Below are 7,913 nucleotides of genomic sequence, written 5' to 3'. Positions count from 1 at the left end.
AAAGAAGATCCAGAATTTGAATTTCTATAATATTCGTCAATGGTGTAGTATTAACATGTTATATGCGTAAGTATAATTATTGTAGAAGATAAAATAAAATTATAAAATAAAAATAAATATAAAAACATATATGTATGTATTCAATTTCTAATTGATAAAATTGGAAAAGAAAATCCTTCTATCGGTTAATGAAGTTAGAATAGTTCTATCATGGAACAAGACATTCAAGCTCAGCAGACTGTGTGACTACATTTTTCTTTATTAGATTCCCAAAGTAGAGAATTCTCCGGTAACATTTTTATTATTCTTTTTCATATTATAACAACTCGTATGCCCTGTTCAATGGATCGTATATTCGTTTCTTTATCTTTCTAAAATACGTAGGTTTACGCGCGGCTGGCTACTTCGCGGGATCGACGTTCGTCCGAACGTCTTCAGAAGGAATAAATAATTCTGAAGAACGAGGTAAAACGTCGCGGTAAATGCAAGGATCGATCGAGCTTATAGCGTACTTTGCGACGAGAACCATTTCGAGTTTACTGCCGACTGAGCGTCCAAAACGATTGACTCCGATTCTATCTGCGATATTACAAAGACAAAATTTATTCGATCTTTACCGTACAAGTGAAATGACCTCGAGAATGAATCATCGAACATCATTCAGTTTTGTTCGAGATCAAAATTGGTTCCAGTACGATCGTGCTTTCTAGTTATATGAAAATGACACGTAAATACTTCGTTATAAATCATGAAGCATTACTTTCAATACGATAAATTCACTACAGGATACTAAATGAAATAGTGTATTTATATAAATGAATAATACACATTAATATTCAATAGGAAGTTAATAAAACGTAAGAAAAAAATCATGTGGCAAAGAATAACAAAAAATAAACATTAAAAAAATTATAATAAATAACCGGTAAGATAGCTAAGTTTTTAAATTTCTAGAACGTACGAGTATTTCAGACTGGTTCTTATAAATGTTTCTTATATTTAGATTGATAGAAATTTCTAACGTACTTATACCAAAGCAATTTTTCATTTTAACTTTTCCCCAAAATATGACGCTCCTGATAGATTCCTCTTGAAATCGTAGATATTTTAAGCTTTCGTATTTTTCGATCATCTGAAAAGGAAGATGATAGTTATAAAATAATAACAATATAGTCATAAAATAATAATTATAAATGATAACAGAAATATATTTATCAAGTTTTGGTATTATATTTAAAAATCAATATCTTTGAAAATAGTATACATCGTAGTATAATTTTGTTGAATATATATCTGTTGACTTTTCCATTGCTCGTAGCTCTATCGCAGAAGCAAGCTCGGTCATAGCGATAAATATAATAAAATAATCGAAGAGAGGAGTTGAGGTAGTTTTCACGGCTGGGTAAGGCTGACGCAGAGCAGAACGATATACCGTGAATGCTCCGGATGGATACATGTGAAGAGATACGGATGCCGTCTCGAGAAGAGAACAGAAGACACGAGGGTGCAGAAGCCAGAAGCCAGCGGCAAGGGAATTGGAAGAGAACGAAAGGGAGAATCGGGTCCCGATGCACTGCAGAGACAGCATAGCCATCGGTCTTGCCGCGGTTTTCCAAGATCCTCGAGTTTATCTCCGAGAGTTTATCTTCAGGAACGGCAGGGAAGTGATCTAAGTTTCATCCGGTTGGCGGGCCGTCAGACTCGAGGCTATTCGGCTGCTGGTTATCTTTCAGTGGTGTCAAGAGCCTTGCCCAACGCAGCTTTCGATAACGCCCTTTTCGCGTAGTTACACGACAATCTATCATGCCACCAAAAACCTATTTTGTATCCTGCATAATGTTCGCGTGCGACCACGTTTTCGAACCTGTCCGCCATTCAACAAGGAGAAGGAGAATATTCGTGTATAAAAAGCTGACTGCTTTATTGTTGAAAGCAATTAATTTCGTCTATGGATATGTTTGTTTTCAACTCTACAGCATTCCTCGAGTTATTTTTTTTTTCCAGTAGGGCTCAGAATTTTGAAATTTGATTAGGAATAATTAATTACAATATCAATTTCTAGAAAATAGGTAGAAATATATAATATTGGAGACAGGCCTGATTTAATTTTAGTTATGGTTATTTATTGATTTGTATTTCTTATATAGGAAGACAGCTCCCATTTCTGCACAGCTAAAAAATAATTACTTTTCTTTTAGCAAACGAAACGTTATCTTTATATTGTAGCAGTCATATTTCAGATATCGAAAAGTAAAATAAAAATGGAATATTCCTCTAGTGCATCAGTAAATAGTGTAAATATACTATTAATCTCTGGAATGAATCATTTTAAGAATTCTAAAGTTGTCAAATACATTTTAATAAAATACAGATAATATTCATTTAAAATTCCCAGTAGTACATCATGTAAAATAAATACATAAAACAATATAACATCAGAAGGGAATACGTGAAATAATTTTTGATGCGAGTATCAAGTTGTATAAAACATATTATGGAACATTTAATTTGTCATTTTATCGAATAATTTAATATTCTGCACTTTTTCGGTTAAATTTCGTATTCAACAGCTATTGTATAACCTTATCAATTATCCTTTTTGCACGAAATATTCCTATAGATTGTGAAATATTGCGTTTGATAATAAAGAGATACTTTGAATAATATTAATAACAATTATACAAAAAGTGGAAAAACGAGAACTTGAAAACAAACAATTCCTCCATTTCTAAATATATAAATATAGAATTAATTATTAAGCAGATAAAACGATTAAAAATATAAAAATGTCAAATTATCTAAAATTCCATTATTTCCATTGTTATTAAACTAAAAAATATATGTATTACTATTTACAAATGGTTAGAACACTTATACGTCAAGTAATCTTTAAAACTTTTCTTTGTCTACGATAATATTTTCTTTTTCGAATAATATGAAACGTCGGAAGATAAAGTTTTACACAAGAAGAAATTATTATTTTACGTCGACAAGAAGAATTATCATTATTCCGAGTATAATACAATTTTCAAAGTACTTTATGCATATTCCTTGAAGCGTACTACTTTGAAGTTCCTTCGTTCTTCTGCATTCACGTGTAGGCAAATTTTAGACCAGCACCTCTACATACCCTGTTTACCTCTTGATGTCACGTTCTAAGGTACAGCATCACTTCAGCGACAAAGAGAATTGTTACTTTCGTATCTAAAATTTCTTGGAAGAAAAAAGCTAAGCACTTAAAACAATAGAACGTAAGAAAATGAAGGTTTAACATGTAAAAATATATTTAAATAAAAAATATATTACGATGTATTTAAACAAAGTTATAAGTTGGTAGATTTCGTTGTTAAACGTTTATAATAGTCCTCCTACAATAAAATTCCTGTAACGTTTAATGTTTATTATATCAAACATAATAAATTGGAATCTCTCTCTCTCTCTCTTTCTACAATATTAATTTATTATGTATTAAAACGATGTTGCTTATGCAGAAAACTACCCTTTTGAATATATCTCAATGTCCAATTGGAAATGATATATGCAGCAAAAGAGATGCATGTCCTTCTCTTTTATTATTTCGTTTAAACTCTCAGACCGATTACACTGTAAAATAAGCAACAAATGTTTCGACTGAGTAAGATTTATGAGATTATTTTACTGTAAACTTTTTCCCATATTGCTTAAGCCAATTTAAGAAAAGTTATGCTTTCGTTTATTAAATTGCTTTTGATTAAAAAAGAGTATTATTCTTATCACCAATTAAAATATTGATTTTTTTCGAAATTTTACGGGAATGTAATATAAACTTCATAAACATATGTCCAATTACGATGGAAGTAAAAATGGTGTAACATATTTGACAGATAATTCGAGAAATACCTGATCCATCTCTCTCAATGATCTATCTCTACCAATTGTCCTAATTCTCCTATTTTATCCTCCACGCAGCAAAAGAAATATAATTAATTCTCGCATACAAAAAGTTAACATGCTCCATTTCCACCGGGAAGATCTATCGTTACAGAGCGAGAGCCATACGCGAAATACAATATTTAGCCGAGCACGAGCAAAGAAACATTTTTCGACAGACACGCTCCGATAGCCGACTTGAATAAACATTGCATCGTGTGCAACGTGTGTATGCAGAATTTAAAAGGAAAACAAGGAAACAGCGATATGTTCTTTGTAGCCAGTCACAGCCGTAGACAATGGGAACGGGCAAAGCACGCATTCAGTTCCAGTGACCGTGAGTAGATGTACCATTCGACTGGACGATCGGCAGAGTATAAAGGGTTAAATTTGCTTTTCTTCGAACATGCAACTCCTTCTCCAGCCACAGGTCCACAGGGATCGTTAGGCCCGAGTTATTAGTTATCAGCCGATTCCCACGGCGTTGTCAATGTTCTCCTCTCCTTGGTCCAGGTTATTGATCGACCGTTCGGAAGATTCCTGGCACCGGGGTCACTTCTAGTAGACTGCTCGTCCAGCAGGAAACGGAGTGGTAGTTATCCCCGGAAAGAAGATCAGCCAACGAACTTATTGATTGTACTTTCGAACTCGTTCTCCCTCTCTGTACGGTGGTGTCTGCTGACTATTGCACACTGCCGCGGATCAAAGATACTTCAAGCCTAGTGATCCTCGTCAAATTTCGTCGCGTCTGCCCGATTCCACGGAATCCTTGTTTCCACTACTTGTCCTGTTCGGTATCTGTTTGCTTCACCAGTCGTTCCACGTGAAAATATCGTATAACTGTCATCATCATCTATAACGAAAGATGTAAAGATAGTTTTCATCTGCATTTTATCCAAAGCGACCAGTGAACAAAATAAAGCCAATCTCTGTTTTTTGACGAACTGAATGATTCGTTCGTAGCAGGTTTCCTTCGCTCTTTCGATATTTTAGGGCGACCTTCATTATTTCAGTCGTTGATATTTTGAGAATTAGCGAAATTCGATTATCGGATCAGTATACTGTAACAAATAGTTCAGTTTTCACATTTCACGTTCACCGTGGATGAATCACCTGCGATGCGCATCGAAAGCGTAAAAGTGTAAATTCGTCGACGTGCATTGGAAATTCATAGCAACGATCGTGATAGGAAACGGTCGACCAACGAAACAACTCCAGTTCGCGAAATTGTCAGGTTAAGTGTAAACCAATCGTACTCGAATGCCTCTGAAATGCTTCATCTTCCGCTTTAGTAAACACAGCGAAATGTTGATCCACCGAATCTTGGTCAACGGGAGCACGGACGACTGTGCCTCGAGTTCAACTGCGCTCCTTTCACGCGAAACATAAGAGATTATTCTCTTGTATCTAATTTGGATAACTGACGCAATTTGTTCTTAAAATAAGCTATAAAGAGATCTAGGGCTGAGATTGTGGAAACAAGATGGCGTGTTACAGCTCAATGGAGGAAGCGTCCATTAATCGAGGCATTAGCTGTTTACGGTTCGATAAACGGAGAGAATTACGTTTCTATCGATAATTTATACTAAGTGGACTCCGAAATCTAGATAATAGAAAAGTAGGTATCTAAATGTTCTATAATAGGATACTCCTGTGGCTTATCCTTTAGATAAAAGGATTATCCTTTAGATAAAAGGATAGTTAAAATTAAAAGATAGTCAAAGATAAATGAAGATTATCAAAATTGTATTTTTGATTTGTGCTAGAATTAAATTTATATTTTTGTCATTGCCTACGTCGTCGCTATAATTCTGACTATCAATGTATAGAACATATAAATACACATTGGAGACCAATAGTTGTAGACCAATCGACCGATGGTACTAGGTAGTCTGTTGTGATTAACAGTGAAAACAGTGCTCGTCGAAATTAATTTCTGTTCAAAAAAATAAGAATTCGTAAGTTTAGAGTATTCAATTGTAATGTATCGCATAGCTACTTGGTCCCTCCCAAGATATACATATGCATAAATAATTTAGAGGTCTTAAAAAAGTTCTTGCCACGCAATTGTTCAACAGATAATCTATTTCTTGAACTGAGAACTTCGATACCATTTTAAGAAGTTGCCAATCGAAAAATACTCTTTAGTATTTTATTAAGCAGAAATCGCGAAACAGTTGATCGAGTAAAATTGTCTCCGTTTCTAGCCTCCATCTTTTAGTCGTAGAATCAATAATTCAAGAGATACGACGAATGACAACTTCAGAAACTTGAAGAAACATTAACGTATAACAAAAGTTGAAGCAGTTGATCGGGTCGATTGACCCGCATACCGTTCTTCGCATCGTGGGGGAAACTAAACGACTAAGAACGATATCAGGGATATGGAAGAGGACGTGGGATTGTTTGCACTGTATAGATATAGCTACGCGAAATACGTTTACCATATATTAAACACACAAAAGAGAGATTATTAATACCGTGTAAAAAGTATCAAATTTTATTAGCATTTACAAGAGTTGTAGTAGACAGAATCATGAAAAGCAAACGAAGAATTAAAAGAACCCGTCGTTACGCAGGTACGTAAGTTCCTAAAATGAAATGATCGAAATATGATATAACTTTTTAGTAACTAATTCAAGTTAATTACGAGCGAATTTGATACGAATCTCGTTAGCTGTATTCGTGTAAATTGATCGTTGCCAGGCTATGTAGGTATATCGTTGCCAAGCTATATAGTTATATCATAAGAACGTCGTTTATGCTTTCACCCTGTCCCTTATTCTCGTTCGTTTAGAGAACAGGAATGGAAAGAAAGGATTAGCACTTTATTATCGCTATAGTTCGTTAGTAAATGAGGTTAATGGCTGTTACAGCTTCAGCAAACCGCGTTCAACCCCGGAATCGAATCGTGCTACCGAATTCGATACCTAATCGTAAAGTAATATTCCACGCAACCTCGGAATCCTACACCACGTACTGAACTTCCAAATGGATCCGAAGCTCGTTCTTGAACGTTCAGAATCGCGTAATCTGCGTTTTTTTTTCAGAGAAATCATCTTTGATGTTCCCCACAATATTGCCGCGAAATGTACACCGAACACGAAGATTATCGTTCTTGAATCGCAAACAATAACGTCAACAATTTGTTGAATGATTGGACTTCGTATTGTTTCCGGCTTTATATTCTGCAAAGCCAGCATAATGACTCCGTACGGATGTACGTTGTGCTGGATAGAGTAATTTTATGTTATCATCAAACATTCAAAGTTTTTAAAAAGAATTTTTCGAACATTTATTTCTTTTTTCTGCGTTCTTCTATATTCAAGTGAAAGAAAGGAAAATGATTTAGTTTAGCTTCGTCTGACCAACGTTTTTAATATAATTGTAACGACCGAAACAAGTTGTATTTCTTCTGCACGTAAAATAAAATAAACAAACAATTATTTTAAAATTTAGTATCTCATTTCCTTATTTTCTTTAGTTTCTTATTTCTTTTTTTATTTTCGATGTGTGGTATATTGGAATACAAAGAAGTATAATTAGATTTCTTCCAACATTTTTTTCTTGTAATAACATAACATTTTCTTCTAATACAATATTAATTTCAGGGAATAAATAGTTCTCACGACCAGTTCGTATATTTCTACACATACATATCATATAGATTTCATAAGGATAGAACGTAGCATAAATTTATATTTCATTCTTGTGACAAAATGAAAAATGAAAAGTGAAAAGTGGAAAGTGGAAATAAAATATATATCTAATATAAATGGAGAACGGAAAACGATAAAGCTTTATGAATAAAAAGATTAAATATTCAGTTGAAAGTTCAGTTATAAATCATGTCATATTGATTTCTACAACAAATTTAATAAATTTGATATGTAAATTATTTAACAATCTTTTACTTTTTTATATATACGATGAAAGAAAAGAATTGAAAATAAATTATTTTACAAAAAACATTAATTTAAAGAATTTAAAATGCATTGTGCTGC

Source organism: Bombus vosnesenskii, unplaced genomic scaffold, assembly GCF_011952255.1.
Source record: "Bombus vosnesenskii isolate JDL3184/JDL3185 unplaced genomic scaffold, Bvos_JDL3184-5_v1.1 scf7180000013263, whole genome shotgun sequence".
NCBI lineage: Eukaryota > Metazoa > Arthropoda > Insecta > Hymenoptera > Apidae > Bombus > Bombus vosnesenskii.
The sequence above is the reverse complement of the archived record's forward strand: the minus strand, read 5'-3'. Positions refer to the sequence as shown.